Source organism: Ovis aries, chromosome 20 (genome assembly GCF_016772045.2).
Source record: "Ovis aries strain OAR_USU_Benz2616 breed Rambouillet chromosome 20, ARS-UI_Ramb_v3.0, whole genome shotgun sequence".
NCBI lineage: Eukaryota > Metazoa > Chordata > Mammalia > Artiodactyla > Bovidae > Ovis > Ovis aries.
Window position 1 is genome coordinate 23,710,447 of NC_056073.1, and position 14,520 is coordinate 23,724,966.

The window sequence follows — 14,520 nt, forward strand, 5'->3', positions numbered from 1 at the left end:
CTTGATTGTGTTTGTTGGCAGCATATTTTATTTTACTATTTGATAAATAGATATAGGAGGAATTGTTTCAAGGTACAATCTTGCACTGCTTCAGCTGTTTACCTCCTTTCTGAAATCAACTCTCTATCTTCAAACTCACATTTCCACCCCTCCTCAAAAAACTTGGGACTCCTGCATTGCAGGCTGATTCTCTACAGACTGAGCCACCAGGGAAGCCCTATATATATAGTTTTATAATATATATACTTAATCACATACACTACATTTTATATATATGCATATTTTATATATAATTATATATATAATGTCTGTCTATATTACATATACTATTATTACTAATAATAAAAATTATTTTTAACTTAAAAAAAAATAAAGGAAAATCAATTTTAAAAGCCTGTGAAACCGTGTTTATTTTTCTACCCTCAGGATTAACAAAAGCTGAGAAATGATTAATAATAATTTGTCTAGAAAGATAATGCAGGCATTTTAGGGGTCTAGTGATTTAGCATCTTTAATCTTCATCAGTTCTAACATTTTATCATTAAAACTGCATGAATAGAGAGGGAGAGAGAGAGAAAAGAAAACGAGAAAGGTAGTAATACTTCCTGTCTCTTAGGCGGTATTTTCTATGTTTCAGATTTCTACGTTGTCTGACCCCATTTCAGTCAATTTTCCATAGCCTGCCTGTCTCATATCCGCTGAGAGAACACACCAGTGCTGTGTTTATGCTAATTTTATGCTCTCTGAGTTGTGTCTGTTATTCAAAGCAGTTGAAGCAGTTATTGCCAGTAATCTTATTTCTGTGGGAGCCCCAGGGCAGACGAGGCCTCAAAATCAGGCCTGCAGACCGAGGCAAAGCCATCACAGCCTGCTGGTAAATGGCAGTTCTTTCCCTCCGAATCTGATATCAGTTACTTCGCAAACACAGTAATAAAATGAAACAAATCAGATTTTCAAGTAAATAAACCAGACTTCAGTGAGAAGCGACAATGGTCAGGGCAACAGGAGTTTAATAAGTGATACATAGGGGGAAATAACAAAAGCACTGTGGCCTCTTCCTTGATCCTCTTTATTTTAAAGCAAGCACCCTAACACTGGATAAAAGAGGGCTGCTTGAACCCAAGAGCAAGACGTGTGGAAGAAAGTCAAGTAAAACCAGCAGCAAAGCCCATGTAGACTTTCTCATCTAAAATCAAGCAACGGGAACTGAAAATTGTGTTATTTGTTATTGAAGAGAGGCTAGGGACGCATACTCAAAAGATTCAGGAGATGGATGATGGTTAACAGTTGCACAACAAGGGGAATGTACTTAGTGCCACTGAGCTGTGCAGTTAAATACGGTTAAAATAGTATGTTTTATATTATGTGACTTTAACCACAATAAAAACAAAAGTTAAAAAAAAAAAAGATTCACAAAGACAAACAGACTCATCCATTCTCTTCATCCGTAAAAACCAACAGCCTTTAAAAAACTCAACAAAATGGAAACAGAGTTAGCCAATGGAGTTTCCTGAGGAAGGAATATTCCTTCTACCAGAACACAGGGTAACAACAGGATTTTGATGCAGCAAAAGTGGTAACCAAGGTCTCTTTGCCTCATCGAAGAATCTCAGGCTCAGGGCATCGTTATTTTCAATGCGCTCTGAACTCTGTTCAATCTGTGCTACATCTCCACTCCACCTGCCTCCACTGTTTTATCACATGTTGGTTTTAAACAACTAAAACTTCCCCACAACAATAAAAAAAAAGTAAATGAAGAGTGTCTGAATCTCCTTCAATAGTGTGACAAAATTCTTCCAGGAACCATGTGGTCTTTTGAGACTGGTTTCCTTCATTTGGCATAATGGATTTGAGACCTTTCCGTAGTGCATGCTGTGTATGCGTTAATTAGTTGTTGTTGTTGTGTGTGTGTGTGTCTGTGTGTGTCCTGAACAGTATTCTGTTGTATGGATGTGTCATAGTTTGTTTATTCATTCACTGAAGGACCTTTGGGGTTTTTTCCCCAACTTGGAGCATTTATGAACAGAGTCTCAAAAAAGGTGGGGCACCAAAGAATTGATGGTGCTAGAGAAGAACTTTTGAACTCTGGTGCTGGAGAAGACTCTTGAGAGCCTCTTGAACTGCAAGGAGGTCAAACCAAGAATGCTAAAGGAAATCAATCTTTAATATTCATTGGAAGGACTGATGCTGAGGTTGAAGCGCCAATACCTTCATGAAATATTGATTCCTTGGAAAAGACCCTGACCCTGGGATACATTGAAGGCAAAAGGAGAAGAGGGTGGCAGAGGATGAGATGGTTAGATAGCATCACTGACTCAAATGACGTGAACTTGAACAAACTCTGGCAAACAGTGAAGGACAGGGAAGCCTGGTATGTTGCAGTCCATGGGGTTGCAAAGAGTCGGAAACAACTTAGTGACTGATAAACATTCATGTATAGATTTTTGTGTAAACATTAAGTTTTCATTTCCTTAAGATTAATATCCAGAGAGAAATTGTTGGATCGTATGGTAAATGCATTTTTGTTTTTTGTAAAAAAAACTGACAAACCATTTCTATAGTGGATAAACTATTTTTTATTATCTCCAGTAATGTATGAGATTTTCATTTCTTCCACATCTTCAGCAGCACTTGATATTGTGCTTGTAATTTTGTTTTTAATTTTTAGCTATCTAAATGGACATATGATAGTTTTAATTACTATTTCATTAATGGCTAATGATTCTGATCATCTTCTCATGTGATTATTTATCATATTTGTTCTTTTTTTTTGTAGTGTCTAATTTAGCCCTTTGTCCATTTTAAAATTAGGTTGTTTGCTTTACTATTACAGAGTTTGAGAGTCCTTTATTGTATTCAGAATATAAGTCCTTTGTTGGATATGTGACAAGTAAATGTATTTGTCAGTCTATAGTTGTCTTTTAATTATGTTACTAGAGTCTTTCATAGAGCAATTTTTTAAAATTTTAAATGAAACAGCAATATTTTCTTTGATGAATATGTTAAAAAAATGTTCCTCTAATTCGGGTCATGAAGATTTTCTCTTTTCTTCCACAAATATTATATTATTACATTTTACCTTTTAGATCCATAATCTATTTGAGTTACATTTTATATAAAGTCAAAGTTTATTTTTTTCACCTTTGGATGACCAATTTTGCCAATATAATTTGTTGAAACCCATTGGGTGTGGAAGATCCTTATTAAGGAGATCAAAACAATGCGATTTTATCAATTATTTTAAGACTAGTCAGGCTATCTTTTTCATATTGGATATTTCTTTTTCAATGTTTCTCTATAGTTCAGACTAGATAATTTCTATTGATATATGTATCTTCAAATTCACTGACTTTGTCATATCCATTCTGCTGTGGAGTCCTTTGAGTGAATTTTATCTTGGTTATTGTATTTTTACCATACAATATTTAAGAATGGACCAGACTGCTGATCATGAAAGTGACTTTTGGGGGGCGTGGGCTGTGCTGGGTCTTCATTGCTGAGTGGGCTTTTCTCTAGTTGCAGCAATCAGGACCACTCTCTAGTTGCCCTGTGCAACTTCTCACTGTGGTAGCATCTTTTGTTGCAGTTCAGGGGCTCTAGGTCACTCAGAAGGTGCACTGGCTCCAGAGCACTGGCTCAATAGTTCTGGTGCATGGGCTTAGCTACCTCACAGCATGTGGGATCTTCCCAGATCAGGGATCGAACCTAGGTCTCCTGCATTGGCAAGCACGCATGCCTGCTAAGTAGCTTCAGTCGTGTCCAACTCTGTGCGACCCCGTGGACTGTAGCTTGCCAGGCTCTACTGTCCATGGGATTCTCCAGGCAAGAACACTGGAGTGGGTTGCCATTTCCTTCTCCCTTGCATTGGCAGGCAGATTTTCTACCACTGAGCTACTGACTTTTATGGGATCACTTGTAAACTTGAAATACACGCCTTTTTGAGTAACGCAGAGGACTGATGCCTAATTCATGCCATGGAGAGATACAGTGGCATATATCAACATCAGAACTGACTTGCATTTGCAATGTTTGCAAAGTATGCATACTTCCTATGGTCCAGATGTTGGCCACATGAGAGAGCCAGCTTGGAGATTTTTAGTTCTATTCTTCCAAGAGTGAATACTTTTTAACAGAGAGTCTGTGTAGTGTGATTTTATGAAAAAATAGGCACTGAAGAGGGAGTTGGGAATCCAGGGAATACGTCACCTATGAGAAGGAAAATGTAATTGAGAGGTTTCCCAAACCAGATGTCTCTGAGGATCCAAGGAAAGTCCTTTTGTTAAGAACTGTGAACGTTCTGCAATTTTGCTTTTGCACAAGTTGGGGAGATCACTTCCCACAATTTCATGGATGCTGACAAAGACTGCTGGGTCAGAAACCAAGGGCTTTATTACTCACATCACCAATACCCAGAAAAATCAGTATTGTCTTGCACTAGTTCCCAAAGCACCAGTTTCTGTAGACATTGCAGAAAGGGTCAGATGACACCTTCATGAACAGTGGGTTGCATTACAGAAGAGAAACCATGAGCTCAAGGAATCTACATCTTTTATACTGGACAGTACACATGGCCATTGTTTTCCCTGGAGGGAGACATTATTCCTATCTTCTGAAGCTGCTAACTATACAGCCTCCCTTGAAAAATAATCTAGAACAGAGGTTCCCAAACTCCAGGATCTAACACTTGATGATCTGAGGTGGAGCTTATGTAATAATAGTAGAAATAAAGCACACAATAAATGTAATGTGCTTGACTAACCCTGAAACCATACCCCCTACCACCGGTCCATGGGAAAACTATCTTCCATGAAGCTGGTCTCTGGTGCCTAAAAGGTTGGAGACCACTAGTCTAGAACAAAGGCAGTCAAAGCCTCTATTCATGACATGTTCAGAAACCAAAGACACCCACCAACAACTGTCTTCTGACAACCACATAAAAATTAGGTTGAAAAATCCGCTCAAAGAGAGGAGCTCAGGGAGGGTAAACATCCATTTCCAATAGTACCTGCCACATGGCCAATACATATTTTCTTGTCTTTTTCCAAAGTGCCACTTTGGACCCAGCAGCTAGAGGAGGGAGGGGTGAACAGAGTAAGAAAGCAGAACCCAAGTACACACACAAGCTGACCACCTGCACTACCACCTGGAGGTGGACTCTTACTTTTCTATGAAGTGGAAGTGTTGACTGATCTTGAATGGACCACTTCTATTTTCTTAAATAAAAGCTACATTTTTATATCATAAAGTATGCAGAACTATCTGGTATAAATGGGAGGACAGGTAAAACTTGTGATCTGCTGAGTTCTCATCAAGTGGCAGGAGAAAGCTGTTCTCCACCCCATAAAATATGAAAAGGTGGTGAAAGATAAAGGTGACGAGTTGCATTTTGGTTGTTACCACTTTCCATGCTTCCCTGGTGGCTCAGACAGTAAAGAATGTGCCTGCAATACAGGAGACCTGGGTTCAGTCCTTAAGTTGGGAAGATTGCCTGGAGAAAAGAATGGTAACCCACTCCAGTATTCTTGCATGGAGAATTTCATGGACAGAGTAGCCTGACAGGCTACAGTCCATGGAGTCACAAAGGGTCAGACACGTCTGAGTGACTAACTCTCTCATGTTGCTCCATTTATTGGTTACAGTAATAATGATGATACCCTTTATTGAATGTTTTCACTCTCCAGGTATGTTCTTTTCCATAGATCAGTTTATAACAATCCACATGGTAGTGGCTACTATTATGCCATTTAACAGAAGAGAAACGTAAGGCATAGAGAAGCTACACAACTTGCCCAAGGTTGCGGAGCTGGTAAGTGGTGAAGATTCAGACCCCAATAGCTGACTCCAGAGCCTCACTTTCTAAATACTAGCTTTCTTATAGCATCTGCCTGTTTTAAGATAAGCACATGTATAAGAAAAACAATCCAAGAAGATGGGAAGGGAGAGATGTTGCTTTCATGGTTGAAACCCACATACCAGCTGAGCCACAAAGGAAGTCCATATACAATTTTAGAAATATGTTAACAGGTTTTGAAAGCCCACACTAAAACTGTATGAGTGGGTAAGTAAAAGGCATACTTATTATGGCCTTTTACATTGTCCCTTTGCTTCTTTTGTGGAATGTCATTATTTAATCTATTTAGATTTTATTTTTATCTCTAATACAATGGAATTAAATGGAGAACTCTTAAGTTACTTACAGTTCTCTAAGCTTGATCTATGAAGGCAGATCAAGACCCCTATGACCTCAAAACTTTATAGGCAAAGGGAGAGAAATGTACTTAGATAAATACAATAGAAATAGAGAAAGCGTGCAACCATTAATACATAAAGAGATGGCAAATATGCATTATGTCAGAGAATGATGAAGCTGGCACAATTTAGAGAAAGAATAAAATATATTCTAGTTGAGATATGATCTTGTCCCAAATAAATATCATTTTTGGAAATACATTTGGCTAATAAAATTCATGACATTTTCCTCCAGAAATAAATTTTGGATCATGTAAAAGTTGAATACACAAATCAAAAAAGAGAAGAGTGAACATTTAAGAAACCAATTTTCCGCAGCCTTGAAGAAGCCACAAGAACACCCAGGACCTGTGAATGGTAGAATAAAAATGGGCCATAATCATGCCTTTCACTAGGGAGGAGCTCGTCTTGAGAACCGGTTGAGTTCCCTTCAGTCAAAGCATTGGTGTCTTGGGAGGTTCATGGTCTTAAAGTCAAGAGATCCAAATTTATTCAAAATTCAGAACTAGCTCTAGTATGACTTACATTAGGCAAATCACTTTACAATTCTGAGCCTCAGTAATGTCCAGAGCAAAAAATAATAATGCTGTCAGTAATTATAGTAATAAAATACTTCACATTGTATAACATGGGATTAAGAATAGATCATCTGTTAAGGGTGCAGTTTTGTTGCTATGCTCAGTCGCTCAGTCATGGCTGACCCTTTGCATCCCCATGGACGGTAGCCCACAAGATTCTTCTATTGAATTTTCCAGGCAAGAATGCTGTTGTGGGTTGCCATTTCCTACTCCAGAGGATCTTCATGACCCAGGGACTGAACCTACATCATCTGCTAACTAGCTTTGCTTTTCACAGTGCATCAGTTTGGATGTGATTTATAAAGCTTTTAAAATTCATTATTGTGATTATTTCTCTTTATAGGATATTAAATGGTACAGTCCTTTTTATGAATATACTTTCCTAAGGCTTTTTATATGGCACTCTGTACTCAACCGAAAGGCCTGTATTCAAAAAAAAAAAAAAAAAAAAGGTATAAGCTATCTGGTGTCCTATCAGAAAGGCAGAAAAGTCAGCATCATGTGAATAATCGTCACGATATTGTCTCTAAGATATACGGCCTTTAGTTTACTACCTTGCTCATCTGAAAAGGGGACTCAAACTACTTCATCACTACAAGCTATAATAATTATTATTATTATTTTATTATTGGAGTACAATTGTTTTACAATGTTGTGTTAGATTCTGCTGCACAGCAACATGAATCAGCTCAGCTGTATGTATACATATATCCCCTCCCTCGTGAGCCTCCCTCCCACCCCCGCCCCCATCCCACTCTAGATCATCACAGAACTCAGAGCTGAGCTCCCTGTGGTACATAGCAGCTTCCCACTAGCTATCTGTTTCACACGTGGTAGTGTATATATGTCAAGTCGCTGAGTTGTGTCTGACTCTTGGCGACCCGTGGACTGTAGCCCACCAAGCTCCTCCGTCCATGGGATTCTCCAGGCAAGAATACTGGAGTGGGTTGCCATTTCCTTCTCCAGGGGATCTTCCCGACCCAGGGATTGAACCCAGGTCTCCCACATTGCAGGCAGACGCTTTAACCTCTGCACCACCAGGGAAGCCCCAATTCGTTCCACCCTCTCTTAAAATTATTATTTTTATAATTATCAATATAAGGCATTTTTTTCAAGAAAATGATGCATTTGCCAGTTCTCTTATAACTTGCATATTTTGTTTCAAGAAACTTAATACATTTTTCAGTATTTTTGTGAACATTTAGAAAGAGTAACAAGAAAAAAAAGAATCACAGGGGCAATCTAATTATTGCCAGCAGCTGTAACCTGTTGCATTCAAGGCAAGGATGACAATATAGGCTGCTTTAACCAAATGTTCAAGCATTTAAAACGCTTCTTTTCTCTGTTCTTTGATTCAAAAGGAAATTACGGTGAAAACCCTACACAGGACACAAATGTGTTTTCTACCACGTAGAAAAAAATCTTCTTAATCCATCTCCAGGTAGCTTTGATGTTTTGAATTATGAGTCCCTCTGCTTATCAGAAAAAAATGAATTCTATCTCCTATTAGAAGTAGAGATGTCATATGTTTCACACCGTGTGGTCTCTTTTTCTCTGTTCTATTATATATCACTTTAAAGATGATGCCATTGCAGGTTGTCTTACTGCACAATGATTGGAATAAATTGTTATGATGTTTTATGGCAGAATAATCTCCTTTTTTACCAATCAATGCAAAGTTCATAAGGAGAAGGGGACGACCGAGGATGAGATGGCTGGATGGCATCACTGACTTGATGGACGCAACTCTGAGTAAACTCTAGGAGTTGGTGATGGACAGGGAGGCCTGGCGTGCTGCGATTCATGGGGTTGCAAAGAGTCGGACACAACTGAGTGACTGAACTGAACTGATAGTTTTATTTGAAAATCATAATGTATTTGATTTGAAAACCATTTCAAATAGCAAGTTGTTACAATTCATTTACATGAATTGATTTATATACAAATATATAATTTACAATGTGCTTCTTATAGCAGTATTTCATGAAGGGAGAGACTTCCTCTAACGAAAGAGAAATCAAGGTCTATTTCATTTTCTGGTTGCAAAAGGTTGTGTCTTTTCCCCTAAATGTATCTCTTAAACGAGTTTGTGTATAGTCTTTGAGTGGTGAATGAACAAAGCTTCTTACAAAATATTCCGTGTTTTATGAATGATGCTCCATTTTCTTTAATAAGACAGTTTTCTCCATTCATACAATTGGAAAGTTATAAAAGCTGAAGGAGGTTAGAAAGTGCAAGTATGAGAAAGAGAAACAATGGGGACTTCTACATATTGTTCTATTATAAAAATGCAAACAGGGGAACAAAGATGAGAAAACGAATCTTTCTATGTTTTAATTGAACTTCAATGTGATTTCTTTTTCTGATAGTCATTGGGTGGGAAAGTTTAATGCTTTGTTTTATAGAATTGGAGAATTGATATTGGTCCTTTCTGGTTCCCCATCACATCGCCAAGCGTCTGATAATGGTAGTGTTTTGTATGGTGACTTTTTCCATTCCCTCCCTTCTTCCTTAAAATAAACTTTTTTTGCCTTTCCTGACCATAATAAAGGAGAAAAACATATATTATTGAGTTTATTTTTTTTAAAAAAAGAAACCCCAAATGTTGTGTGTTCAAACGTTTCTTCTCTCACCATAGAGGCTTGGGAAGAATTCAGTGCTAAATAAATGCTGCCTCGAACCAGGCAAGATAAAACATAAATCATTGCATTAAAACCTCTAACAAGTCTATCTGCTTCTTGAAATGACTGGGAGATGAAAGCGAGGAGTCTCATTTAAGAAGGCCCAGCGGATCAGTTCTGCATTTATATAGCTGTTATCAAAAGCAATTCATTTGGAGATCAAATAGACTGACAGACAGGACAAGCAGGGGATCACCACTGCCTTCAGGCAGCCCAAAGCCAGGACGGCTCCTCAGCACCATCACTAATATTGAGTCTAGTCAATGCTCTTATTACCGCTTCCATCGTCTGCCAACTGCACCGTTAAGCACACTTCTTCCATCCCATCCGAGCTGGGGCACTGAAGAGGGAAGAGCAATAAGAATAACATTTCCTCCTGGGTCTAGTGGAAAAGCCCTTCTGCTGTACTAGAACGAGCAGACTATGTTCATCTTAATTTTGGACCAAGGTGACCAAGGTGATGAAGAATAAAAGCAGGAAGGGAGGCTTGCCAAGCGACCTCAGGTTCCATGACCTCTCCCTGGTTGGCGTGTCCCACCTCTCCTGCAACTGGGTCCTCTTCAGTTGACTCTCCCACAGGGGACCCAGGGGAAGGCAAGTCAGTGCAAAGTGAATTTTCACAGGTGGGCACCTCTCAGGCTAGCATCGGGGAGAAGTGTTTATCAGCTCAGAGGCTAGAGTCTCCAGCCTTTAAAAAAAAATTTTTTTTTTTTGGCCATGCTGAGTGGCACGTGGGATCCTTGTTTCTGGACCAGGCACTGAACTTGGCTCCCTCCCCCCACCCCTCAACTAGCAGTGCAGTTTTAACCCCTGGACAGCCAGGGAAGTCCCTCTAGTTCCTTTTAAATAGAATTTATGGATTTGTGGGGGAGGGGAAGGGTTGTTTCCCAGGTGGCTCAGTGGTAAAGAATCTTCCTGCCAAGCGAGAGACATAGGTTTGATCCCTGGGTGGGGAAGATCCCCTGGAGAAGGGAATGGCAACCCATTTCAGTGCTCTTGCTGGGAAATCCCATGGACAGAGGAGCCTGGTGGTCTACAGTCCATGCAATCAAAAAAGAGTCAGACACAGCTTAGAGACTATACAATAACAATAACCACAAGGATTTTTATCTGATTACAAAGTAACTTGTTAATTGCTGAAATTCTGAATAAAACAAAAATAAAGAAGAGAATGTGAAACAAATAAAACCATCTTTCAGAGATAACTCCTGTTAACACATACATAAATAAATAATGGGCATGAGAAAACATACAAATGTATGTGAGACCATGCTTTTTTTGCATCCTGCATGTTTGACTTACTAGTGAAAAATAAGGATTTCTAATGCAATTATTATATGAAAACATAATTTCAATGAATCAACATCTTTTAATTATATGGCTGTATCAATTTATCTCATTTACTTAGTTCTTGGTTTAATTATTTTTCTACTGTGGATATTCTGGGGAATTAGCTATCATTTTGGCATATAAGTTCAATGGTAATCCAATGGATTATTTAGGTAAAGCTTTCATTTTTGATTCACTTAGACAGATATGTATACATTTTAAAGTTTTTTGATAATGATCAAATTGTCCTCTATAAAGTTTATGCCAACTGAAAGCCACCCCAATAATTCATGGGAACACTTATTAGGGTGTATTTTTGCCAACAATAGAGTATTCTTATACACTGGGTATTAAAAGTCCTTTAAGTATTTGCCAACTGGATAAATGAAATGTGGTATCACCTTGTTTGAATTTGCATTATTTGACCACACTGAAATGAGTCTTTTTACATGTTTATTTTTGTTTGTATTTTTTCTTTTGTGAGAAGTATGTTTATCAGTTTAGTTAGGGGTGGGTTTTGGCCATGGTATCTTTTCCTAAACAATTTTTAGAAGCTTTTGATTATTAAGTATATTAGTCTTCCTTTTCTCTGTTACAATATTTTTTGCCAGTGACCAGAACTTTATGGTAGCATTAAATTAAAAATCTAAAAGTGGTGTGATAGTGAAATAGACTCATTATTGACTTTAAGGGTTTATGAAACACTATGTGATTATACACTTTTTTTTTTTCTTTTTTGGTTATACAGTATGTGAGATCTTAGTTCCCCAAGCAGGGATCAAATCTGTGCCCACTGCATTGGAAATATGAAGTCTTAACCACTGAACTGCTGTAGTACCTTAAGGGTCAATTTGTTGATCAATCTATCAACATATATCAACTACTCTCCTCATTGCCTAGGAACATCACAAGTATTTAGAAACATTTATTTGCAAATATGGTAAAGCACAACTCTCCCCTCAAGTCTGATTTAAGAAACTAGTTTTCCTATGCTCATTCATTCCACATCCACATCCACTGCCACTAAGTCACTGGATTAGGACTGTGGTGGAGAACTCAAAGATACAGGAGACATGGCCTGTTGTGTCTGTACGTCTATCATCTGGTTGGGGAAACAGACATATTCTCTAAAGTGTCACTAGCCACTCCTCACCTGGCCATCCCAGGCAAGGGAAAGCTCACTGGGGCATGAGAGACCAGAGGTAGACTTTGTCTAGGACCCAAAGAATGTATAGGACAGGGATCATGGAAGGAAAGGAGGAGAAAATTGTACATATAAAGAAAAAGATAAATATTCTTTCTTGGATTTCTTGATCATCGTTTGCCTCAAGATCTAACTGGCTCAGTGACTTTGATCTTTGTGTCTATGGCCCCTTTCCAGCAGCTCCTGTAACCCCATACCGACAGCACTAAGAGGGGGCCTTTAGAGATGAGTGGGCAGAAGTGGACAGAGGATCTCATTCTATGACCTCTCCATCCTCATGACAACAGGGACCACAAAGGTGTGTGAGGCTGGTGGTTACTACCATGCAGGGCTCTATCCCCAGCTCCCAAGGTTTCTCTCAGCTGCATGGAGGGGTTAGGTTTGTCATCCCTATAACTTTCCTTCAAACAGAACCAACCTCACCATAGACATAAGTAACAAGAGAGAATATTATTTGTAGGGGGTTGAATAATGGTTGATCCAAAGCTATCTTCACCCTAATCCCTGGGAATGTGAGTGCTACCTTACATAGCAAAGGGGACTTCCAGATGTGATTAAATTAAAGATCAGAGACACAGACATAGAGAACAAACATATGGACACAAAGAGGGAAACTGTTGACTGTTAGTTGCTCAGTTGTGTCTAACTCTTTGCGACCCTATGGCCTATGGCCCACCAGGCTCCTCTGTCCATGGGATTCTCCAGGCAAGAATACTGGAGTGAGTTAACACTTCCTTCTCCAAAGGGGTGAAAACAAGGAATAAATTGGGAACTTGGGATAGACATATACATACTACTATGTATAAAATAGATAACTAATGAGAACCTACTGTATAGCATGGTAGGGGAGGGGCAAAGAAGGTACAATCTGTAGGACATACATGAAATTAACTTTAAAAATACATCCCAGTATACAGTAGGTGCAGAAAAATACTATTCGATTCCTTTAATAGATACCTAAAATAGTCAAATTCATCGAGTTAGAAAGTACACTGGTAGATGCCAGGGGCCAGGGGTAGGGGTTGGGGAACGGGGACTTAGTGCTTAATCAGGACAGAGTTTCAGTTTGTTGTTGTTCGGTTGCTAAGCCCTGTCCAACTCTTTGTGAACCCATGGACTGAAGGCCAGGCTTCCCTGTCCTCCACTATCTCCTGGAGCTTGCTCAAACTCATGTCCATTGAGTCAGTGATGCCATCCAACCATCTCATCCTTTGTTGCCCCTTTCTCCTCTCGCCCTCAATCTTTCTCAGCATGAGGGTCTTTTCCAATGAATTGGCTCTTTGCATCAGGTGGCCAAAGTATTAGAGCTTCAGCTTCAACACCAGTCCTTCCAATGAATATTCAGGGTTGATTTCATTTAGGATTGACTGGTTTGATCTCCTTGCTGTTCAAGGGACTCTCATGAGTCTTCTCCAACACCACAGTTCAAAGCATCAATTCTTTGGTGCTCAGCCTTCTTTATGGTCCACCTCTCACGTGACTACTGGAGTTTCAGTTTAGGAAAGTGAAAAATTAGGCAGATGGAGAGAGCTGCATGACAGTGTGAATGTACTTACTGCCACTGAATGGTACAGATAAATATGGCTCAAATAGCATATTTTATATTAGTGATTGTTACCACAATAAAAAATATTTTAAAAAATCAAAGTTCTGGAAATGAAGAGGTTATCTAGGATCATATAGATAGGCCCTAAATGTTATGGCACGGGTCCTTAGAGAGGCAGGAGATCAGAAAACCAGTAGATGTGAATAAAGAAGTTGGAGTGAAGGAGACATAAGAGTAATGTGTTTTGAAGACGGAGGAGTGCCCACAAGCCAAGGGATACAGGTTGCCTTGGGAAGATGAAGAAGGCAAGGAAACAGATTTTCCCCTCAAATCCCAGGAAGGAGTCACCCTTGATAGCATTTTTGTTTTAGCTCAATGAAACTGATTTCAGACTTTGGACATCCAAAACTTTAGGAAAATAAATTTGAGTTGTTTTAAGGCAGGAAGTTTGTGGCAATAATAGCAACAGGACATTAGTATATTATTGAGGGACCTCTCATAAAGTAGCTGTCTTCAGTAATTGGAATTCAATCTTTAGGTATACTCCTTTAAGCCTTGCCTTCAGAAATCTGTTCAAATGAAAATACCATCAAATGTGATGTAAGTAACATTAAAACACGAGTGTGAATTGTTCTGTGAAACTATGTAGAAATTCTAGACACAAACGGGTCATTGAACGGGTAAGTTTGAAGGAATAATGCAGAAATGATAGGTCCAGAGCTTGAAATACATCTGCGATGAGCTGGTTTGAAAACAAAAGGGTTGGAGACTAAGACTGAAAGAAATAAAATAAGACAAAGATCTAGGCAAACCCAAAATATACATGTTAATGACCTTACAAATTTGCCTTACATTAGTGCTGCATTTATGTTCTTCACACGTATCATTAATACCCATTTTTAAAGCAAAATACCCTATTTTATTTTGTACACA